Here is a 25989-nt window from a genome sequence, read left to right as displayed (position 1 = left end):
ATCTTTTGTCCTTGCATTGTGGCTCAGTCAGTGTCACACCTGAATGAATGGCTAATTATGCAGAGTCATTATGCAGAGTGGGTGGGACATTGTAATCTAAGGTGTAAACTACTCCTCCCCCTCGCATATTGGCTTTCCAAGCAAAACCTGTTTTACACCATTTAAATCAATGTATTTTTTTTTTTTGTGAACGATAAAGCAAGACTATTTTCACATAATTTTGAAGCTAGAACTCAAAGGGAAAACATCCATTAGTCAAAAGTCTTGTGGACACATATTTAATATGTGTTTTGTGGTCTTAATTCAGCAACTTTCATTTTAATTTTTTCCAATAACCACGCATAAACATTATTCTCTTAAAAATACAAACATCTACATACACGTTGCTCGCATATTATGGTAGCCCTGTTTGTGCTATATAGAGTGAATTTACACCTTTGCCATTAACATGTTTATAAATAACTGAAAAAAGCACAAATGTCAGAGCATGTCAGAACATCTCAAGGACCCCAAAAACAGCTTGGTCCCCAGATGGTTAAATACTCCTCCTCCAAAAGAACCTAGAAAGGATAAAATAAATTAAAGAAAGAGGAAAGTCTGATTTTCGGGTCCTAGGGAGAAAACGTATGCAAAGTCTTTGTTTGTGTTAAGCATGTTTGTTTGTTTGTTTTAAAAAACGCGAGAAGTGCGTGTAGTGTGAGAAAGTGCGCTACGTGGCGTGAGAAAGTGCGCCATAGTGAGTGAGAAGTACTCACATGTTTGTTTGTTTGTTTTAAAAAACGCGAGAAGTGCATGTAGCGTGAGAAAGTGCGCTACGTGGCGTGAGAAAGTGTGCCATAGTGAGTGAGAAGTACTCACATATATGTTTGTTTGTCTTAAAACGCGAGAAGCGCGTGTAAGCGTAAGAAGTACGCTACAGTGACGTGGAGATTGCGTCACAGTGACGTGGAGATTGCGTCACATATTATGTTTGTTTGTCTTAAAACGCGAGAAGCACGTGTAAGCGTAAGAAGTATCCCACTGAGCACAGACACGTCCAAACGACGTCATTACAACGTCTTTGTCGAACGTTCAGAAGACGTCCACTGAGTAGCCAGAATGAAAGTTTTTATGACGTCTTTTTTAGACGTCTTTTTGACGTTCAATGTTGACGTCCAAGTGACATAAAAAGTCAGCGTTCAAAAGACGTCCAATGAAGAGTCAGCTTGAACGTCTTTTTTAGACGTCTTTTTGACGTTCACTGTTGACGTCCAACTGACATAAAAAGTGAACGTTCAGAAGACGTCCACTGAGGAGCCAGAATGAAAGTTTTTATGACGTCTTTTTTAGACGTCTTTTTGACGTTCAATGTTGACGTCCAACTGACATAAAAAGTGAACGTTCAGAAGACGTCCGCTGAGGAGCCAGAATGAAAGTTTTTATGATGTCTTTTTTAGACGTCTTTTTGACGTTCAATGTTGACGTCCAAGTGACATAAAAGGTGAACGTTCAAAAGACGTCCAATGAAGAGTCAGCTTGAACGTCTTTTTTTAGACGTCTTTTTGACGTTCACTGTTGACGTCCAACTGACATAAAAAGTGAACGTTGAGAAGACGTCCGCTGAAGAGCCAGAATAAAAGTTTTTATGACGTCTTTTTTTAGACGTCTTTTTGACGTTCACTGTTGACGTCCAACTGACATAAAAAGTGAACGTTCAGAAGACGTCCGCTGAAGAGCCAGAATGAAAGTTTTTGACGTCTTTTTTAAACGTCTTTTTAGCGTTCACTATTGACGTACATAGTGAACGTTCATTAGACATCTCTTTTAAATGTTGATTTTTGATGTCCAAGTAACATCTTTACAATATTGTAAATGAAAGTTTTCACAACGTCATTTCAACGTCACTTACAGACGTCTAAAGAACATTCATACAAAATTTTAAGATGCACAAACGAAATTAGCTTTACTATTAGCTTTATTAAACCATGTTTTGGTCATCAAACAGGCTTTTGTTCCAAGGTTGGATGACAACATGGTATTCAATAAAACTCATTCTAGTCATAGTAAAAGCAGTGTGCAGAACTACTGCTTTAAAATTGTAAATAATAAATTAATACCTATCCCTTTGATGCACCTGTCTAAAACATGCAAATACTTTTTAGTAGCCTTATATTTTTGCAATTGGAAATAAGTGACATCTGATTATTGATTAAAAAAAAAGCAAAAATAGTTTGAAATGACAATTTTTTTCCATCTTTAATGAGGTTTTCAGCAAATTATGAACAGGCTGATAAATAAAACAACTCTAATGGTTACACTGAACTGCCAAGTGAACAAAAAACAAATTACTCCAGACCAAGATTGGGGGTGGGTGGTTGGAAAGGGGGAGAGAGACATAAAGTCCCCTAAACTAGAAATAAACACACGCGCCTTACAGTACTCATGTAAAATTCCTCATTATTTCCACCCCTGTATGCCCTCCACGGCACGTTTAAGATGTTCTGCTGCATGATGCTTGATTGTAGCCTCTGTAGCTTCTTTATCCCATTTTATGACTGCAGCTGCAAGAGTTGAACAAAAACAAAAAATCCATAAGTAACATTGCAAGTTAACATACAATATTTTTATACCGGCTCATTGTTTACAAGCGTGGAGGAGGATTGTTCAAATTTATTGTATGTTGAATGACATATTTATGGATTTTTGTCAGTTTATTTAAAATGGTTTGTATTAGTCTTCGCAAGTTCACTTTGTAAACAACGGGGCGGTACTTCTGCCTACGTCCAGCATGAAACTGCATTGATTTGGACTTCAACAATTTGGTTACCGTTGAAGTCCATTGTGTGGAGAAAAATCCTGGAATGTTTTCCTCAAAAACTTAATTTCTTTTCCTCTGAAGAAAGAAAGACATGAATATCTTGGATGGCATTGGGGTGAGTAAATTATCAGGAAATTTTCATTTTGAGGTGAACTAATCCTTGAAGTGGCAATACTACAGTGACCAATGGTGACTGGTGTGGTATATGGCAGCAAACAAATGACTGAAAATGGGTTCTGTAAACTCGCGTCGCTGTATGTTAGGAAGGTGTAAGACTGCAATAGACAGTGGCCTTGGGTGACAAGATATTTAAGATAGCAATCATGAATTGAGAGAGACTGCATATAATAAAATTTCTCAAGCACAGCCCAAATGTAATGCTTTTGGATACTATAACTTCCATTTTAGCAAATACTAGATTACTTGTAGATGAGTTTAGAAAGAGGTAATCCAGTGAAGTATCCAGCTCCAGCGTTATCAGTTCTGCTGTCAGTACTGGAGAAATTGAGAAAATGCACTTACTATTTATTAATGAAATATAGATGTTATCTTGCAAATTCCATCTTTGCCAGCCGTTTCTATACGAGATAATATTAAATCATCTGTCTATGATGCATTTTTGATATTTGCAATGCAGAAGAGAGTTGTTGTAAAATGCAGTCTCTACTGTTGCATTGCGGTTACTTGTTTGATAATAAAAAAGAGCTATTTAAGTAAGGGATAATGTAAAGCAAGGCGGATGTTATAGCGAATACAACCCCGCAGGCTGATGCGGAGGGGTCTTGAATCTGCCTGAAGTGGTTGTATTCGCTATAACAACCGCCTCGCTCTACATTATCCCGCTTATTACATGGCTACCCACCAAATAAATTAATAATTTGACATAAAAAATTGATTTAAAAAGGAGTTTATTCATTTAAAAAGGATTGTATTGCTTCTGCTAAAGAAAATACTCCGTTACGTCTCTACGGTTAGAATCCTGCGTCTATAGCAAACCTGTTTTTCATGGCAACGGTGTGTTATACTTAGCAGATGTGTTATCAAGAAATAACACACCGCTTTCTACATTAGAGTTCAACCAAGCCATGTAATAATGGACAATAATTTCGAGCAAGGGACGCTGTTTCCAACTTCAAGGTGGCTTATGTGTGTGCGCACCGAAACCGACCGCAACTAGACAAGGAAATTATATTTTAGGCTTTGTGTGCGCATTTAACCATCAAATACACAACAAAATATGTCAAAATGACCGGATTGGAGAGTATTCACTTAAACAGTTCATATCTTAAATTGGTGTAAATAGTTTGGAGAAAAGGGGAGATTGGTATTATTTGATCTGCATTCAGTCTAATAAACCTTCTGATGATGGCATCATTAATGTGAATCAAACAAAAGGCAAAGAGAAAATACTCACAGCCCTTGAATGATTAACTTTGTCTTGATGAATTGTCTTAATGCTTACCCTCACTTTTGTCTATCTGAGTGCTTTTAATTTATTAAAATAGAACAATGTAAAAAAAAAAGTAAAAAAAAAAGAAATTAGTTCATTGTGTTTTTAAACTTTATGCATGTAGCATGTGCTTTTCAATTTGCAATTTTTTTAAAAGTTTGTTCAGTAGGTTACCAGTTTAAAAAGTACAATTGGGTATCATTTTATTATAATAATACTAACATAATTTGTGTACCTTTACCTTTCAAAAGTTTTAGTCGTCTCCAGAGGCAGTTTCTGCTTCTTCACCTTCCCCTTCATATTGAATTTTGCCATCAGCCGGTTGGTAAAGAGCCTGAAGAAACAAATTCACCATTTAGAAATTACATGTGTGTGGTAATCTACAGGAACTGTAGCATGGGTGAGAGTGCCAAGAGTGAATTAAAGAAATGGGGGCATGGGACACTGTTGTTTTCTGGAATCGATTAAACAAACCTCTTAGAAGTGACCATTTGCTCTGAGAAAGACCTCCCAGAGTATCTTGAGATTGGCCTTTGAACATTTTCAGAATCTGAAAGACAAAATTTGTCAAATATTACTTTATTGTTCGTAATAGTGGATATAGCTCTTGTAGCAAGTTGTGTGCCCATATAACTCGAGCAACCCCAGTGCAGAGCTCCTGCCTCTGTTGTACTGAGCGGACAGTGTAAAGATATCTAGGCTATATACTTCTGGCAAGGGCTGCACGATTTGGGGAAAATGTCATTGTCATTGGAATTATTGAGGTCAATATTGTGATTGAGATATGCAATCACGATATAATAAACAAATGGTTTCATGAGTCAACTTGCTTGGTTCTCAAGGAAAATGCACACACAGATTATTGATGATAATGCTGAAATGTGTATTTCTCGACTCACACTAGCAACAACAACTTAATTATTGATAATACCTATAATGATCAATAAGCCATTGATGACTGGATAAAAACTCTTAAAACTTAATTGTAGCTAAGAAGACACACCTAAGAAGACTGCTGACAAGAAATGTATACACACACACAGACACAGTATATTGCTTTTAATTTATTTAGCATATAGTTAACAAAATAATACTAATATAAATGAAAGTCAAAAGCCCACAGTCATACCTGGAAACAAATCCTGTTCAAATAGGATATATGGGCCATTCTACAGAATTGGTTTAAAGTTAAACAAATTTTTATGCAAGCAAATTTTATAATATCCAATGTAAACATTTCTAGTAATTGTGCAGTTAATCATCATATTGTATTTTCAGACAGGTTTGGAATATTTATCCTCTCCCCAAAATTGTGACTAATGAAACACAATAATATGAAAGTCAACAACAATTACAATTTTAACTATTCCAAGTGTAATTTTTCCTTTGTAAAAAGCATAAATTTTATCATACGTATTTCAAAGTTAAGGATTCATTAGTATTGTCTAAAAACATTCATATTTCGTCTCAAGCATATATATTTTATGATACATTAATATAGGGCGTATACATTTTAATTTGCAGTGTAATAGCATACGTTTAAAACATTGCATTTTATTTAAACAACATATTTCATGAACATATTTCAGCAGATTTTTACTCATCTCAGTATTGCAATATAGTTAAGGAAAAGCTAAACTATAATAGCGTTACGTTCATGTAAAAATAGCATGTTGTAATTGTAGTAAACGAGCATCTGAGCCGTTCATTCACGCATACAAACGCGATTCATATTAGAACAAAGATATTTACGTTTGAATAGCGCGCGCTTTCAGCGGGTGATTAGCAGATAATGAGTTGACGTCTCTCTTTTTATATAGATTACATAAACAGAATATTCTCTTTCGTTTTGAATTAGATAATTAAAAAGTAAACACTTAAATTATTATAAAGATTACTCTTGACAGTGTGTATTTGCTGAGTTTTGCTTACGTTTAGAGACCTGCTCCAGAAAAAAAGTTCATGTAGAAGGAGAGGCAGAAAGCACACAAAAGCATAATGTTTTGTTTCGATTGTAAGTGGACACATAAAAAAGACATTTTACAGTTTATTTTTCCATATTTCAAGTCTGTATGACCATAAATGACGGAGTATTTTAAGTCTATTTTGCTGCTATGTGAAAAAAAAAAAAGAAAAAAAAAACAGCAGAACGCGCGGGCGCATTTGTCGACTTTTCGGTTAATGTGCCCGCGCAAATTGCCGCAGTTTTAAGAAGTTTTTCAAGGTATTAGGGGGCATGTGTGACTTCCAATTCATCTGATATCATCTCTCAACTGAATAACATATTAAATTAATTTTTTTTTAATGTTTACTTACCTGTTTTAGGGTTTTAGTCCAATTAAGGCAGTGTCTCTCTCCACGTGTCAGCAGCCTCTTTCATCGGCAGGATACTTTTCCTGGTGACTTTGCAGTGTGACGTGCGATTCTTCTTCTTTGATTTTTTAACGGCGGTCGCAAACTGTTTTAGTGCATTACCGCCACCCTCAGGTTATAAATGATCTCTGGCTTACATGCTATGTCATTATACGAAATAAATAAATAAAACAAATGATTTTATCCAGCTTGGTAGCTCTTAGAAACTAAAAATAAATATTACATTATTTTATGGCCTGATGATTTATTTAATATTTCTTTTAAAATCCCTCCCATGCCCTAAATTTTCCTCTTCACTATGCTATCATATTTATTACACATCATAACAATACTCTGCTGATCAGGTACATTGCAATTATTACATAAACCAGTATCATGCTTCCCTATTAGATGCAGAGTTTTGTTTGGTCTAGTGTGCCCTAACTGTAACCTTGCAATGATTTCCCCCTTCGTACCCCAACTTAAGGGTTTATAAACATAGTTCCCCTCCCTTGTTTCCTCTATTCTATTGTTCCTGCCACATTCTCATAACTTCTTTCTTTATTATCGATTTAGCTTCTGATTTTCCTTCTTTGCTGTATATTGAAATATTTTGTGCTAGGGTTAGGGTAACCCTAACCCTAACCCTAACCCTAACCCTAATCTCACACATACGTATTTGCTATATTTGTTCATCAGTACAGGATTCTGTGTCCTCCAATGACATCAGGACATTTTGTGATGAGATATATGTGCTAAATCAACATTGAATTAGGAGTCTTTACAAAAACAAAAATACACATATGATCCCACTCCAACATTTTTTATATAAATCTGTAACATTTTAGGCCCTTTGTGGGCTCAACCCTATTTGGAAGATCCAGAGAATCATGAAGCGTGCTCTGCACCACTTGATAGTGGGTTGTAATTCTACTGAATTGCTTTTAATGCTGGAAATGTGCATGCACTGTGCAAGTTTGAGCACACATTCACATCCAAAATTTCACAGTTTCTATTACTTAATCCATATATCAAATAAATAATTGATTCATTTTAGAATGATTGCATAATATCAACTTATTATGCAATATCATTTGCCATTTTCATAATAATGTGATTATTTTAATTTTTTTATTTACCAGTATTTCGTATGACTATTTGTCAAAAAACTTTTTGCATTTCACAATGACACATTTCAGATTGGTTCAGATACTGAAATAGTCTTCTGTCCAAAAGGAGTCCTGGCTTTCTTGCACATCCATACATATCCACAGTAAGGGTCCCTATTCAGATGTTCGATATTAAACCAAATTTGCACTTCCACAGATGTCCAAAGGGTTCCCTAGTCAGATGTTCAGATTTTGAACCAGTTTTGCATGTCCACAGACATCCAAAAGAGTCCCTAGTCAGACGTTCAGATATTAAACCAGTTTTGCACGTCCATAGACGTCCAAAAAAGTCCCTAGTCAGACGTTCAGATATTGAATCTGTTTTGCACGTCCACAGACGTCCAAAAGAGTCCCTAGTCAGATGTTCAGATTTTGAACCAGTTTTGCACGTCCACAGACGTCAAAAAGAGTCCCTAGTCAGATGTTCAGATATTAAACCAGTTTTGCACGTCCATAGACGTAAAAAAGAGTCCCTAGTCAGACGTTCAGATATTAAACCAGTTTTGCACGTCCATAGACGTAAAAAAGAGTCCCTAGTCAGACGTTCAGATTTTGAACCAGTTTTGCACGTCCACAGACGTCAAAAAGAGTCCCTAGTCAGACGTTCAGATATTAAACCAGTTTTGCACGTCCACAGACGTCAAAAAGAGTCCCTAGTCAGACGTTCAGATATTAAACCAGTTTTGCACGTCCATAGACGTAAAAAAGAGTCCCTAGTCAGACGTTCAGATTTTGAACCTGTTTTGCACGTCCACAGACGTCAAAAAGAGTCCCTAGTCAGACGTTCAGATATTAAACCAATTTTGCATGTCCATAGACGTAAAAAAGAGTCCCTAGTCAGACGTTTAAATATTGAACCTGTTTTGCACGTCCACAGACGTAAAAAAGATTCCCTAGTCAGACGTTTAAATATTGAACCTGTTTTGCACGTCCACAGACGTCCAAAAGAGTCCCTAGTCAGACGTTCAGATTTTGAACCAGTTTTGCGCGTCCACAGACGTCAAAAAGAGTCCCCAGTCAGACGTTCAGATTTTGAACCAGTTTTGCACGTCCACAGACGTCAAAAAGAGTCCCCAGTCAGACGTTTAAATTTCGAACCTGTTTTGCACGTCCAAAGACGTCGAAAAAAGTCCCTATTCAGACGTTCAGATATTTAACCAGTTTTGCACGTCCACAGACGTCCATAGGGGGTCCTAGTTAGACGTTCAGATTTTGAACCAGTTTTGCACGTCCACAGACGTCCATAGGGGGTCCTAGTCAGACGTTCAGATATTGAACAAGTTTTGCACGTCCACAGACGTCAAAAAGAGTCCCTTGGCAGACGTTCAGATTTTTAACCAGTTTTGCACGTCCACAGACGTCCATAGGGGGTCCTAGTTAGACGTTCAGATTTTGAACCTGTTTTGCACGTCCACAGACGTCAAAAAGAGTCCCTAGTCAGACGTTCAGATATTGAACCAGTTTTGCACGTCCACAGACGTCCATAGGGGGTCCTAGTCAGACGTTCAGATTTTGAACCAGTTTTGCACGTCCACAGACGTCAAAAAAAGTCCCTATTCAGACGTTCAGATATTGAACCAGTTTTGGACGTCCACAGATGTCCATAGGGGGTCCTAGTCAGACGTTCAGATTTTGAACCAGTTTTGCACGTCCACAGACGTAAAAAAAAGTCCCTATTCAGACGTTCAGACATTTAACCAGTTTTGCACGTCCACAGACGTCCATAGGGGGTCCTAGTTAGACGTTCAGATTTTGAACCTGTTTTGCACGTCCACAGACGTCAAAAAGAGTCCCTAGTCAGACGTTCAGATTTTGAACCTGTTTTGCACGTCCACAGACGTCCATAGGGGGTCCTAGTCAGACGTTCAGATTTCGAACCTGTTTTGCACGTCCACAGACGTCAAAAAGTGTCCCTAGTCAGACGTTCAGATTTTGAACCTGTTTTGCACGTCCATAGACGTCCATAGGGGGTCCTAGTCAGACGTTCAAATTTTTAACCTGTTTTGCACGTCCACAGGACGTACAAAAGTGGTTCTGAACTGACAGACGTTATACAGACATGATCTGAACGTCTATCTGACGTCGCGTGTTTGCTGGGATGCTACAGTGACGTGGAGATTGCGTCACATATTTGTTTGTTTGTCTTAAACGCAAGAAGTGCGAATTAAGTGCGTCAAAAGGTGCAAAAGCACACTATTTGTCTGTTTGTCTTTAGTAGGAGAAATCTGCACAGAGTGTAGAGTGAAGAGAGGTCCGCACAGAGTGTGGAGTGAGGAAGAGAACTGCAAAACTGCAGAGTGGGAAGAGAGAGGATATTAAAAATAAATATATATATGCAAGGAGTACACTGATTCAAGTGAGAATTATTAGAGTACTTTATAGAACAAGTGATTTAAACTGAAGTGATTAGGAGATATAAGATCATTATTATATTATAGTACAGGAGAATCTAAAATAGAGGAGAGAGAGAAGGGGTGCTGTCTGTCCGGTCTGAGCGTGCTGCCAGCTGTCCGGCCTGGGTGGGCTGTCGGCTGTCCGGTCTGGGCGAGCTACCAATTTATTTTGGGCCTGCGGCCAAAAAGGCACTTAATTAGTCATAAATCCATATTGTGTTGAACTGCAGGTGAAAACCAAGTTTAGCAAAACTGAGCAGAGGATTTGATTTAGAAAATAATACAAATATTATAATAATTATAAAAAAAAGGAGGAATAAAACTATTAACATTGGATGGATGGTGAGAAACAAATTAGTGAAGAAAGAGTACAAAGATATAGATATCACAGAACAAGAAATAGTCCACAAAGTAGGTTTTGTCGATTGTTTGGCCATTTGCCAGACTGCAGGTGATGCGATCCAGACAGAGAAACACAGCTTTTGCTGGACAAGAACTGAGCAAATAAGCATTGTTTCTGCATAAAGATATCAAACGGATGAATGAGTGTGACTGAAATCCCAGGTGTATGAATGAGGAGTGGAATAAAAAAAGCATAATTATATGTGAAGTGAAGAACTAAAGAAGGTAGAAGGGAGTAAGGAAATACAGACAACTGATAAAGTTTTCTTCAAGAAGTCTAAAAGCTAAGAGAGAATAATGTGGAACGGACTTACCGACAGTGAAAAAGACAAATATAGGAGGTGGGATAGAAGGCAGAGAGAAGAGGAAAAATTAAGACAGACATTAGAACTATCAAAAGGCATAAGCAACAGTAAATGGTGACTATGATAAGAGAAAGAGAGGCAGAAAGGAGGGGCTGCCTCTGACAGAGAGAGGAGGGGCTGCAAGAAGAAAGTGAGACTGCATGTGTGTGTGTGTGTGAGGAAAGGAGGGAGACAGAGAGAAAGAGTTCACCTTTCCAAGTTCTGACTAGCAGATAAACCAGAAAGTGAGTAACCATTTCCAACATACACTTTGAACAACACATCGAGAGATTTTATTTGTAACCGTCATCCCCACCAGTGGACCTGTTATAGAGGAACTGCATTTTTAGAATACCTGAGAAAGACTAATCAGATATCTTAATAAATGTCAGACCATCTTGCTGAAAACTAGTTAAGAATAGATGCAAGCTGGGGTTAGTAAGGTATACTAAGAAGGTATGAAACACACTGATAATAATTAAGATTATAATGGCACCAACACCTGTAGAGATACCAAGATCAAAATATTAATTTTGCAGAGATAACCCTCCAAAAATGGGGAAAGAAGCCTAAGAACAAAATGACCGGCTGAGGGAACATTAGATGTGGCTATGTGCAGAGACACTGAAACATTCGTAAACAAAAACAAATAAATAAATAAATAAATAAATAAATAAATAAATAAATAAATAAATAAATAAATAAAAAGGTATTCAGAAACAGTTTACTAAGAGATCAAGTAAGATTGGTGAAATCTGCTAATCCAGTCAGAATTAAAAGTAGACTAATTTCACAAATACCAAGAAAACACCAATAAAAATAACTGATAAGAAATTAACCTGAAAGAAAATATAAAAATTGCTTAAATGTTAGTTGACCGGTCTATGGGGGAGTTAAATTAATAAGCAGGCCTAACAGGGATTGATATGGAGGATTGCGAAAACTGGTGGCCATCAAAAACACTTGAGTTTTCTCCTTAGTATAAGTGGTTTGTGTAGTCCGAGGGGAAAATCAAATAATTGATAAAAAGGTTTATAGAAATATCTGACATTTAGAGATAAAATACGTATGCTAGATGTGGGTATGACTGACCTGTTATTTAAAGACGTAGCCTATGATGTTTGCATCTTGTTGTCCCTGGGAGACAGTTTTAAATTTGAGCCATTGCAGAAATTGAGATCTTTGGATTGTGTTACTTAAAATAACTTGTGCATTGTGTTGAATGAGCAGGATTGGGTGACCATAAACAGACATTTTTAACAGCCATACTGTATTATACACATTTCACAGTAATGAGACTCATTGATTTAATCATAAAATGCTTGAGAGAGTAGGGATAGATATAACGAATGATAAAATACTATATATGTGACTGAAAATGAGGCAACTCAGACAGACTGAAAGACTGCTATTTTCTGCATTCTGCAAAGAAGAAAAATGCTTGCTCTTTTCTGCAAAGAAGAACTTGCTTTATTAGAATTGCATGGGGAAACTGCTGTTATCAACCAGATGATGCTTCTGAAATTAAGGGACAATTGAAAGAGATGGTTGAAGAATTTATAAAGGATGAATTTGATTAACACGGATCTCTGAGTGTTCAATTTCCAGATGACACCAGACAGATTTTGGGACGGCTACCCCAACATAACCAACAGCAATTGGCAATTGGCAACAAGTGAGAGCAAGAAACATAAGGACACGGCTGCGTAGAAAAGAAGAGGCGTTTGGTTGGTGGGCCTTCATTCCCTCTGAAAGAGGGAGCTGAAACTTCTGAGGGGCTGGAATGGACAAAGACTGTGCTGATGCAGAAACCACCAAGAAAAACGTCTCGGTTACGTATGGTAACCCTCGTTCCCTGAGTCCAGGGAACGGAGACGCCTCGTCGGGGGAGTTCCCCTGACGAATTGGGATCCCTACCAAAACGCCATGGTGCTGGTCTCAATATAGCATGAGAAAGGCCAGGCCCGAACTCTAGGCACGATTCGTCGACCGAAAAAGCCTGCAGATCCCCTACCCTCTTGAAGGATGCCAATGCTAACAGGAGCGCTGTCTTAATGTCGAGTGAATTAAAACGAGCCAATGAACATTGGCATGCAAGACTTGCATTCCGCGGCCCGCCTACCAGTGCGGGTATAAGGCGGAAGCAAACGCATACACAAACGCTTTTCGCTGAGGAGCCGAACGGTGTCCAGTCCTCCGCGAAGGTACAGCAGCATGGCGATGGGACGAGGCGTCTCCGTTCCCTGGACTCAGGGAACGAGGGTTACCATACGTAACCGAGACGTTCCCTTTCGTCAGCAGGGAACTCCGACGCCTCGTCGGGGGAGTTCCCCTGACGAATTGGGATCCCTACCAAAACGCCATGGTGCTGGCCCCTTCCAGCGCCCAGCTAAGCTACAGCCCTGCAGCAGTTTCCAGAAATTTTGCGGGAGCTAGCTAGGGAATCACACTGCTGTTCCGCAAGACCCAATCAGTGGATATTGGATAACACTGGGAAAGCGTGCCCGACCCCAAGGAAATAATAGGGGGGGGGGAACGCTGCGGAAGCTGAGGCAGCCTAGAGGAAGGCCCTCAAATACACACATGTACTAACCACGTAGGGTAGTGAAACATATGGCAGTCCATGAAGGTAGTCCCAGTCCGGAGGAGTGAGGAGCGTACTCAACAGGGACGACAGAATGAGTCTGTCAAGGGGAAGACACGGCTGAACTGCACGTGGCAATCACGGGTCGCCGCAGGGACCACTGGAAAAAGCACCCAGTCTACTAGCAACTCCTTACTGAAGGTAGCAGACCTGGTGCCGGGCGGTCCGCAACGCCTGGCACCGGAGGGGGTGATGGAGGAACTCAGGAGGTTAGCCGTTTGTTGGGTAACCAACGGAGCAAGAAGACGCACGTATCCGTTCACGGAATGGCGTCGCAAGCCGACACACCTATTCCCTGTAATTATTGGCCGTAGCAAGTACTCGGGAGGAAAAAGGTTCCACACGTAGGCTATAACCTAGCGGACGTGTTCGGTGTCGCCCAGCCCGCAGCTCTAAAAATGTCTGTTAGCGAGGCGCCTTATGCCAGAGCCCAGGAAGCGGCAACACTCCTAGTGGAGTCTTTTTTGAGCCCGCAACCTGGGTGGGCAGGGCTCACCCTGGGACTCATAAGCCCTGGTGATAGCATCCACTAGCCAGTGGGCTAACCTCTGCTTGGAGACAGCCTTCCCCTTCTGCTGGCCTCCGTAACAAACAAAGAGCTGATCTGAGGTCCTGAAGCTTTGCGTTCTGTCTATATAAACCCGGAGGGCCCGGACGGGACAGAGAAAAGCTAGGGCTGGGTCTGCCTCCTCCTGGGGCAGCGCTTGCAGGTTCACTACCTGGTCCGCGAAGGGAGTGGTAGGAACCTTGGGCACATATCCGAGCCGGGGTCTCAATATAGCATGAGAAAGGCCAGGCCTGAACTCTAGGCACGATTCGTCGACCGAAAAAGCCTGCAGATCCCCTACCCTCTTGAAGGATGCCAATGCTAACAGGAGCGCTGTCTTAATGGACAGGAAATTAAGCTCAACTGTCGGCAAAGGCTCAAAGGAAGGACTTTGGAGTGCTTTAAGCACTAAAGTTAAGTCCCAAGAGGGTACAGGGTGCAAATCGTGAGGTGGATTTAGCCTCCTAGCACCCTTAAGGAATCTGATGACCAGGTCGCCACAGACTTACCTTCAACTACATCGTGATGTGCAGCTATTGCGGCAACATACACCTTGAGGGTGGAGGGAGACAGCCTTCGCTCCAACCCCTCTTGTAGGAAGGAGAGCACGACTCTGATCAGGCAAGTTTGTGGGTTCTCCCGGTGGGAAGAACACCAGCCGACGAACAGGTTCCACTTCAGAGCGTAGAGGCGCCTCGTAGAGGGGGCTCTAGCTGAAGAGATGGTGTCCACCACTGACTGTGGCAGGCCATCTAGAACCTCCACGTCCCGTCCAGGGACCAGACATGGAGTTTCCAGAGGTCTGGACGCAGGTGCCACAGAATGCCCCGTCTCTGAGAAGTAGGTCCTTCCTCAGAGGAATCGGCCAAGGAGGGGCTGTCGCGAGGAGCATGAGTTCTGGGAACCAAGTCCAGGTTGGCCAATACGGGGCCACCAAAAGGACCTGCTCCTTGTCCTCCCTGACCTTGCACAGGGTCTGTGCAAGAAGGCTCACTGGGGGAAACGCATATTTGCGTAAGTCCCGGGGCCAGCTGTGTGCCAGGGCATCCGTGCCGAGAGTTCCTTCGGTCAGGGAGTAATACCACTGGCAATGGGTCGTGTCCGGAGAGGCAAACAGGTCTACCTGTGCGGCTCCGAAGATTCGCCAAATCAGCTGGACCACCTGGGGATGGAGTCGCCATACTCCCGGAAGGGGAGGCTGACGTGAAAGCTCGTCGGCCACACAATTGAACTCCCCTGGGACATGAACGGCACGAAGCGACCTCAGATGCTTCTGACTCCATAGGAGGAGGTGGGAGGCGAGTCGCGACATACGACGGGAGCGTAGACCACCTTGTCGGTTGATGTACGCAACGGTCGCAGTGTTGTCCGTACGGACCAGTACGTGCTTGTGTTTGAGAAGCCCCTTGAGGCGACACAGGGCTAAGCATACTGCTTGCAACTCTAGGCAGTTGATGTGCCAATACAGCTGGGGCCCCGTCCACAGACCCGAGACTGCATGCCCTTTGTACGTGGCCCCCCAACCCTTGGCAGAAGCATCTGTGAACACCACAGCATGCCTGGAAACCTGGACTAGGGGCACTCCGGCCCGTAGAAACACAGGATCCGACCAAGGGGTGAAGGTTTGGCGACAGTGCGGGGTGACTTTGACCCGGAACGTGTCGCTCGGCCACGCCCACCTCGGGACTCGATCGCGAAGCCAATGAATTGCAATTCCGAGCCGGATGGTGCGGATGAACCAGCGCGACGGCCTCAAGAGCCCAAACCAGGCTCCGAGAACCGCCGCAACGAGCCCACCCGCACCACCGGCGTACCCGCGGAGGGGCAGCGAGGTGGAAGGCAGGGACACGGCTCCGGTGGCATTGCAGCGGCCGAGAGCGGGGTCAGGGTGTGTACTTGGACAACACCTACCTGCTTCCACCGGGGGGACAGACGGCAGAGAAGACCCGAGAGTGTTCTACTGCGGGCAATTCTACTGGATGGGCAATTCACCAATGCTATTAGCCAAAGTAGTTCTCTTTTTTGAAAAGGAACTAGATGGGGAATAAGCAAAGGGACTCAACCTCATAGAGGTACACGAGTCTCGATCGCGCATCTAGAGCGCCGAATGACACGCGCTCGGTTGCCGTGACAACCCGCGCTGTCAGCCAGCGCTCGGCAGCACACGGCACGCTGAGCGGCTCGAGCCTTTTAAAAAAGGGGAGACGAACAACGTGCCGACGTGGTCATGCACTCCTGAGAGAACATGAACCACCCACGAACGTAGTCTCACACACTGATTAGGTATGTGAAACAATGAACGTGGCCGTCAGTGAGGACAGGAAACGATCACATCCAGAAACACACGAGTGAAACGTCATCCTGAAAAGGACGCGATCTTCACTCGTGTTGCTCTTTCAGAAAGAAAATACTCTCTTTATTGTGCTGAAGCACACAGGGACCCAACGCGGCGACACAGCGGGGAAACTGCAAGCCCGCTGTGCGCACTCAACCGTTTACCAGCTGTAAAAACAGCTTTTGAATTTACAGTGTATAGACGCAGCCGGCAGACAGGAAATCGCGCGGTCGCTGAAACGCCGTCTCACCAACACAGAGAGCTCCCTTCCCGAAACAGCAGACTCGTAGAGCGTAAGATAAATACAATCTTAAAGCTCATTCACTCAGAGAGGACACAATCGGTCGGCTCCGAAGCAAAAATCGTTTGTGTATGCGCTTGCTTCCGCCTTATACCCGCACTGGTAGGCGGGCCGCGGAATGCAAGTCTTGCATGCCAATGTTCATTGGCTCGTTTTAATTCACTCGAAGGCAATTGGTCTCCCTAGCGTGATCCCAATTCGTCAGGGGAACTCCCCCGACGAGGCGTCGGAGTTCCCTGCTGACGAAAGGGAACATCCTGCCATCATGCAAAATTGCCTCCTCCGTGGCTTGGCCAAAAGCCAGACTGAGGAGAGGCAGAGAGACAACAGCATCCAGAGTCAAACCATTATGTCCCAACATGACACCAGACCCTTGAATGCCAACAAAGACTGACAGACCAAATGCATCGGATGAGGAGGGAAACACTCAGACAGCAGCCCAACCAGTTCAACTGATCGCTGGTCCAAGCAGAAGGACTGCATCCTTTACTAAGTGGAAAACAGGTGATGCGTTTTCAATGATCACTACAGAGACCGCTTCAAATTTCATTGTTTGGCCATATTAATTATATTTTGATTATTCACTGGTCCAACAGCAGTTCTCTATATTCTGTGAAGCTGACACACTCTATTTGCTTTCTTTCAATAGACATTAGTCCAGCTGTAAGCATTAAAAACCAACTTGGGGTAAATGCATAATTAGATGATGATGATGTTGTCCATTGAACAGAAAGCTTTTGGGCTCTGCTTTCAAGACAGAGCTGATATAAGCTTGAGTGATACTGAGCTCTCTATCAGGAAAAAAGAGGACATAATATGTTCAACAACAAAAAATATCGATGATAAAGCTATGGTGCTGGTCACTTCATCTTGGTCAATTGTTAAATAAAAAATAAAATAAAAAAGTGACTACACAAATTACAAACACGTGATGTCACAAGTGCTGTCATTACCAGGGATTGCACGATGTTAATATTGTTGGTCATGAATTTGAGATTATGCTGAAATCTCCAGTCATTTAAAAGAGCATCTCATAAGCAACAGAAGAAAAGATTTTGAAGAGAAATTAAATTAACAGATGAATGACAAATCAGATAAGAAAAATTGATAATGTTTTTTTCAAACGACAGCATGTCCCAACCTACTAGAAATTTTTATCTATTAGATATTGAAAAATGTGGGGTTTATGACAGCAGTGGTTAACACAATCAAATGGCAACTGATATCGGCCAGCTGTGTTATTCTAAACATTTAGACACTGTCACATGGGGAATGACACATTGCCTACATCCAGTAGCTTTTGTCATCAGAGTTGTGTTACCAATTTACAATTGGTTGTATTCGCACCTTGGAATTTAGAATAGATACTTGAATATAAAATTAAGTCTATCATTAGTCAAGAAGACATAAGCAAAACCCTCAACTTCAGACTATTGGACGAATGAGGTATTAAAAGACAAATAATTACACTAGCAACCCTTTTTACTATTTTAATTTCAGATGCGCATGGTTTTGACCATTGCGCAAGGGGGGAGATTATTTGAAAATTATTAGAAAAATAAAATTAGAAAAATAAAAAAGACAAAGATTCACAAAATAATGTCAGAAAAGGAACAGCAAGTCCAATAGGATCTATCTCAGTTCCAGAAGGACCCTTCAAACATCTAGTGATGGATTATGTGGACAATGGACATGATAAAATCAGTAAGAGGAAAAAGATACAGATACAGTTTTCATTGATAGATTTAGCATATGGGTCGAAGCAGAACCCTCAGCAGACCAAGGAGCAGAAACTGATAAAAAATTTAACCAAAGAAGTCATCCCAAGATTCGGCATACCATCTCAGATTAGCTCTGACAATCAACAGAACAATTAAGACTAAGATCAAGCAATGGATGCCTTAGGCCATCAGCTAAAATACACCAGCAAAATGACATGGCAAAACAGACAAGCTCTGAATTGGCTACTGGCAGAAAAAGGAGGGGTATGTGTGATGTTTGGAATTGACTGTTGCACCTTTATTCCAAATAATACAGCCTCTGATGGAGCTTTTACTAGGGCCATGAAGAAGCTGAAGGACCTGAGACAAGAGATCACTGAAAATGCGGGGAGAAACAGACACATTGGATACTGGTTTGACTCTATATTTGGGTCCTGGAATGAATGGTTCATTAAGTTGGGAATAATAATAGCTGTGGCTGTTGTTATTTTTCTTTTGTGTTTTGTGTTTTCTTTTGTTGTTCTGTTGTGTTGTGCCTTTTCTCAGATCCATGCTAGCCAACGCAGCTGCCAAGCAGATGACCAATGTGTCAGTAAAACGATCGGGAGTTGATATTGGAGGCACCAACTCAGAAATACATCCAATTGGCCCAGGCATGGATGAGCTGGATGACTTTTTGTAAGGGTTTGGATGGAAAAATAAGGAAAAGGGTACCTAATTACTTTTAATACATGTATGACTCTGTTTTTGGTAAGAGAGGGAGATAGCCCCACTGTGTATTTTATTTTGGGGTAAAAATAGACAGAATAATTAGAATGTGGGTAGAGTAGGGAGTTAGTTAGAGGGATTTTTGTATTTCTTTATTCTTTTTATAATGTTTTTATTACTAATAATCACTTTATTCACTTTTTACTTTTTTATTTTGAATACATCCTGTAACAAGTTAGAAGTTTGGAAATTACATGCATTGAACCATTGGAACATGTATATAGTTATAGTGCAAAAGAGGAATTATTTGCAAGCGCGGTTGTTGACTGTTGAAGAAACATGAGCTGACTCAACTGGTGGTTTAAAAACCCGCTGTCAGCTCCAACACCAGATAGCGCCCTAGCACCTCTGGCAACGATGGAGCAACCCAGATAGCACTCCAGGCCACCGGAAGCGCCTGCGCAGTTCCTCTGGCACCGATGGACAAATACAAAACTCCAAGTTTATACAACAAGATGGGTTGAAAGTATTGAAAATTTGATGTTTGAAGTAACACATCCCTTAAAATGATGATATGACAGGAAGGTGAGATCTTTTACTCCGCTTTAGCCAAGTGGGGGCGGAGATGTTTGGTCTCATTCTTCCTACAGAGTGTACCTTTGTGATAAGGGTCTGTTGATAAAAGATGGATGGTCTATATTGACCATATTGAATAGATGATAGAAGAAAAGTGACCTACTCATGAAGATACATTCTGGGAAGAAAATATTTGAAGGTGGGACTAGAATTAGTCCCAAAGGGGGGATGTGTTGGAGAATTTCATCTGTCTCATACATGAGTCCAAATGCATGATACAAACATTGAAGGAACTAGGCCTAGGATAAGGGAGGCCTACAACTAAGGGAGAAAAAGAAAACAAAGAATGATGGGAAACACAGGACATGTCAAAAGTGTATGTGAGGATAAGAGTCGTGTGAGGACAAGACAGAAAAACTGGGTGAAAGGTTGAATTGGACTAGAGATGGAAAAGTACCCCAAAAACCATATGCAAAGTCATTGTCAGAAAAGCGCATGCACCAGTATGGCCACCAATAGGAATTGGACATTAATGCAGGTGTTTCTAATCGTGGCGAAGTGACGAGGAGGAGCAAAAAGAAAAAGATAACTATATGAACGCTAATTGGACACTAAGTGAGGTAATTGGACACCAAGTGGTGAGAAAAAAGGTATAAAACATGAGTGCAGACCATTGTAAGATCAGATGTCCGGATGGCCAGCCGGCTTCTCACTTTCTTGTTTGTACAATAAAGTTAATTCTTCTGGGACCTGAAACTTAGACTCTGAAAGATTTTTTGAAGACCTGAACCAGACATTGAAGACCTGAACCAAAGATCGTGAATTGGCCACAACACTATCAGGAGTGAAATTAAGTCCGAAAACCATACTCGGGCCGGCCAAAACGGGGCTACCAGAAGAAGACTGATGCCCTCCTGACGGACCCTCTCCAGGACTCCCGGGAGCAGAGCGATCGGGGGAAAAGCGTACAGGCGAAGCCTCGGCCAGGCCTGTACCATGGCATCCAACCCCAGCGGGGCTGGATGAGTGAGGGAGAACCAAAGTGGACAGTGGGACGTCCCTTGAGACGCAAACAGATCCACTTCCATTGGTCCAAACCTCTGCCATATCAGCTCCACCACCTCTGGATGGAGTCTCCATTCCCCGGGCCTCAGCCCCTGCCTCGACAGGATGTCTGCTCCCTGATTCTGAACCCCCGGGACATATATTGCTCTTATAGATAATATTTTCCCTTGGGACCATAAAATAATCTGATGCGCCAATCTGGATAGAGGGCGCGATCTGAGACCCCTTGTCGGTTCAGATAAGCTACCACTGATGTATTGTCCGAACGTATCAAGACGTGGTAACCTTTGATGTCTGGGAGGAAGCTCCTCAGAGCCCTGAACACAGCCAACATTTCTAGGCAATTTATATGCCAAGAATGATGATGGTCCTGCCACAGACCCCTGGCAAAGCGGCCGTCCATGACCGCGCCCCAGCCAGTGAGGGAAGAGTCTGTCGAAACGGTTTTCCGGCAACATGACGCCCCTAACACTGGCCCTTGGGACAAGAACCAAGGTTTCTTCCATATTAACAGGGAACGAAGGCGTCTGCGCGTAACCTTTATTATACGGAATGGATTCCCCTTGGAGGAAAACCCCTTGGCTTTGAGCCACCACTGAAGGGGCCTCATGTGAAGAAGGCCCAAAGGAATAATGTTGGATGCCGCTGCCATGAGGCCCAATAGTCTTTGAAATTGCTTTACAGTTATGGCCTGGCCTAGCTTTATCCCTGACACCATGGTCAGGATGGATTCGATACGTGCGGGAGACATACGTGCCTGCATCGTAACCGAATTCCATACCACACCCAGAAAAGTAGTTTTCTGAGCTGGTTCTAACACACTTTTCTTAGTGTTGAGTCTCAACCCCAATTTCTGAATGTGGCCAAGGACAACATCTCGATGTCGAACTGCCATTTCTCGAGACTGGGCCAATATGAGCCAGTCATCGATATAATTCAATATACGGATGCCCTGAAGCCTCAGTGGAGCCAGAGCTGCATCCATACACTTAGTGAACGTGCGGGGAGAGAGTGCTAGGCCAAATGGAAGAACCCGATATTGGTACGCTTCGTCCTCAAAAGCGAACATCAGGAACCTCCTGTGACATGGAAGGATGGAGACATGAAAATAGGCGTCTTTTAGATCTATCGTGACAAACCAATCCTCGGATCTGATTTGATTCACGATGATGGGAATAGTGAGCATCTTGAACCTGAATCTCCTCAGAGAACGATTCAACTGCCTCAAATCTAAAATTGGCCTCAGCCCGCCATCCTTCTTTGGAACTATAAAGTACCGGCTGTAAAACCCGGACTCCCTGTCTGGTAGGGGAACACTTTCTATGGCCCCTTTATCCAATAGAGTCTGTACCTCTTGTTCCATAACCCGAGCCTGTTCTGGAACTACTGCAGTCGGTACCACCCCAGCAAACTTGGGAGGTCGGTGACCGAACTGCAGTCTGTACCCATTATTTATTATATTCAGAACCCACAGAGATATATTCGGAAGGCGTTGCCATTCTTCTACAAAATCTACTAAGGGAACCAGCCTCTCGAGACTGGCCTCGGGTGTTTTTCGAGCACTGTTCTCGACCTCCTGAAACGGAGGACCGGCAGGAAAAAGTCGAGAAAGATTTTGTGACCATAGTCGGTGCTCTTTTGCAAGCTTTTGGGGCGAACGCCACTGTGTGCTTTCGCTGGAAATCGATGCAGCCCGAAGCGTCCAGGACGGCGGGACAACATCTTTTTCCAGAGGGCTCCGCTGTGAAAACAACCTCGGTTGCTTCACTGCGGGAGGGGCAGCCCTCAGAGGTCCTATCACATCAGTTAGGACCTCTTTCCCGAAGCCCTCTTCGCCTGAATGACGTCCCTCAGGTCGCCCTTCTGGCTAGAGGACTTCGAGTGAGAGCGCTTCCTCTGTGGCCAAGCTCCCGCAGGAGGGGCTCTAGAGGAAACGCTCTCTTTCTGTTCCTGGCAATAGGAGGAGGAGCTAGTTGACGGCTGGGGCTGACCACTTGGACCAGCCCTCCTAGACCTGGATTTAGATCGGCGAGGGAGAAACTGCTGGAACGCCGCTGATTGTTTTTTCGCCTCCTGAAACCTGTCGATGACAGTAGTGACTGCGTCGCCGAACAGGCCAGAAGGCGATAGCGGTGCGTCCAGCAGAAAAGATTTGTCTCGCTCTTTTATTCCCGACAAATTTAGCCACAGATGTCTCTCCGTGGCCACCATAGCTGCCATCGAGCGGCCAATAGCACGTGCCGTCTCTTTAGTGGCCCGGAGTCGGTCCCTCGCCCTCATCTAGGTCTTTAAGAAGGTCGGCCTGGTACGCTTGCAAAATCGCCATTGAGTGCAAGCACGTACCAGCCCGACCAGCCGCCATATAAGCCCGGCCAACCAGTGCAGAAGTGTCTCTGCACGGTTTGCTGGGCAGCGCCGGGGCTTTAAGCGAAGATGCCGCTTCAGGAGAAAGATAACTCGCAAGAGCTTCCTCCATTTGCGGCATCTTGCCATAACCTAACTCTCTCGCACCCACCACATTACTATAATCACATGATGTTGGTGATGAGATGCGAGACGAGTGTGGTTTTTCCCACGATCTTGAGATCTCTTTATGCAGATCTGGGAAAAAATGGTAAACCCCGGCGCTGAGGTTGTGAACGGTGCTGCAGGAATCTCTCGTCTAGTTTACTTTGACAAGGATCATCCTGCTTATTTTGTGGCCAGCTGATGTTGAGTCTGGCCACAGCACGCGTTACAACCTCTATTAACTCCTCATAAGCGGGAACATGAGCCGGCGAGTATGACTCATGTTCCCCGCCCTCGATGCTGAGCACATCCACTTCCTCAGAAGCAGATAGCTTGAGCACCGGGCACTCGTTGTGGGCAGAAGAAGCCGCAGCGCGGGCTTCTGCATCGCGAACGGGCGCCACAGAATCTTCGGATGATGAACGAGAAAGTGCCTCAGCAGTCTCGTTCTCATCCGCAAGATCCTTTTGCGATCCCCACGATCTAAGCCGCCGCGCCGCCTCAACGGACGCGGGACCCGATCCGCGGGGATCGCGAGCCTGGCCATCTTCATTAAAAACAGCCAAGCGGGAGCGCAGCACTCTTATAGGGAGTGCTTCACAGTGTTCACAGGCAGCCCCCTCGAGAGCTGCCTGTGCGTGCTGCGCTCCCAAACAATATACACATAACTGGTGTGTGTCCCCACCCGTCAGAAATCTAGGGCAGGGGTGCACACACCTAGTATATTGTTCACTCGCCATGTTTTATATCTGAGATCAAACTGACAGACAACACCAAATATGACAGACAACAACAGAGAGCGCTTGCTGAAGAGCGAAAGCTAATGTGTGTGTGTGCCAGCGTCACTTTTATGCATCCGGTTATGCCGTCACATGTTACGTCATGACGCAACACCAATCAGGATTGGATTAGTTTCATTCATACTTCAGAGGCGCACGCTAAGGGAGCGTCCCCAAAGAGTCGTTTCCAACGACGCAGTTCGAGTTCCCTAACGAAAGGGAACGCGTTTTAGAATGTATTTTATCCGCGCGCACAAAAGACTCCAACGGACACAGACAGAGTGAAAGACTGGATTTGTTCTCTCGATCAGGTAGGGTAGAAGTGATTTCAAAACTTTTCAGCCGGTTCTTAATTAGATTTTTGGATGCTGTGAACATGTTTAGCTAAAAAGACTGCCACTCCAGTTTAGCATTTATTGTTGTTTCTGCAGTTAAAAATACAAAGTTGAAAATTCTGACTAACTCGTTATTTTAATCAATTGTTTATTTTTTCGGTGCATCGATGTTGTGCTGTAGCCTAGCCTACTTAGAGCCTTGCTCGCACAGCCGGTAATTTAGCCGATTTAATTTGATTTGCATGTGAAATATAAATCCTGTCTGCAGTGAGGCCTTTCTGGAGTTATTTATGTTATTTCTTAGTTTTATTGATGCAAAATGTATTTATACATTTTCTTCTATATCTTTGTGTGATTTTTCTGTACATCGCGGCTTTGAAATGTTAAAGTCCCGCCCCCATACACACGATTCGACTATCAGTCGACTATAGGCAAGACATGACGATTCTGATTCGACTATGAAAATCCATAGTCGGGGACAGCCCTACTTAACGGTGACCTAAAGTATAATTGTTATTAAACAATGTCTGTTCAAAACTTTAGAGTGTTGAAAAACTGTACTTTGCCGTCTTAAATCGCAGATGGGAGTTTTACTTACTCAAACATGTTCTGAGGGCAGAAAGGAAAATGATTGGTTTACAGCTTCAACCAATGAAACTGAAGCAAGGGCGGGGTTTAGACGTTTGAATTTGAGATGCGCTGCGAAGGGATTTCTTGAGGAATAGTCGGAAGAAAAGACAGATGTTCGTGGGAGAATGCATTTATTGCAAGGTAAGTGAATTTACAACTATATTTTGTTAATTCAACATCCTCTAACGTTTACTAAGATAATAAGCGAACATTTAAAAATGCACAGAACTAATCATCGTCTAAATATCGTATTGTATGCATTTTGATTTGACTGTTTCATCAGTCGACCAAAACAAAGCTGCTTATGGGGTAACTAGTGTAAAACATGCTTTTCCAATGCTTCCTCGCTGTCTGTTAAATTGATATGCGAGAACAGAACTCGTTCAAATTTTCCGCGATATTTCAACGGTCAAAATGATACATCTCCCGCCTTCGCGCTGCTCTCAGGGCAGGAGTACTCGATAGATTCAAACTGCTGTTATTTTAGTGTATTACGCGCTGCTCTCAGGGCAGGAGTACTCGATAGATTCAAACTGCTGTTATTTTAGTGTATTACGCGCTGCTCTCAGGGCAGGAGTACTCGATAGATTCAAACTGCTGTTATTTTAGTGTATTACGCGCTGCTCTCAGGGCAGGAGTACTCGATAGATTCAAACTGCTGTTATTTTAGTGTATTACGCGCTGCTCTCAGGGCAGGAGTACTCGATAGATTCAAACTGCTGTTATTTTAGTGTATTACGCGCTGCTCTCAGGGCAGGAGTACTCGATAGATTCAAACTGCTGTTATTTTAGTGTATTACGCGCTGCTCTCAGGGCAGGAGTACTCGATAGATTCAAACTGCTGTTATTTTAGTGTATTACGCGCTGCTCTCAGGGCAGGAGTACTCAATAGATTCAAATCACAGTTATTTTCAGTGTATTACGCGCTGCTCT

General features: G+C 42.8%; 1 long non-coding RNA gene across 1 annotated transcript; it reads right to left on the bottom strand.

The window, feature by feature from the left end:
- Positions 1–2216: 2216 nt before the first annotated feature.
- On the bottom strand, positions 2217–6698 carry LOC311285907. The gene is made up of 4 exons (XR_014626450.1): positions 6564–6698; positions 4722–4797; positions 4489–4581; positions 2217–2540 (listed from the first exon to the last, which is right to left on the bottom strand). It is a non-coding gene; the product is annotated as an uncharacterized lncRNA (long non-coding RNA).
- Between the last annotated feature and the right edge of the window lie 19291 nt (positions 6699–25989).

This window comes from Rutilus rutilus (genome assembly GCF_951802725.1).
Source record: "Rutilus rutilus genome assembly, chromosome: 2".
Taxonomy (NCBI): domain Eukaryota; kingdom Metazoa; phylum Chordata; class Actinopteri; order Cypriniformes; family Leuciscidae; genus Rutilus; species Rutilus rutilus.
This window is presented reverse-complemented; position numbering and strand designations above follow the sequence as displayed.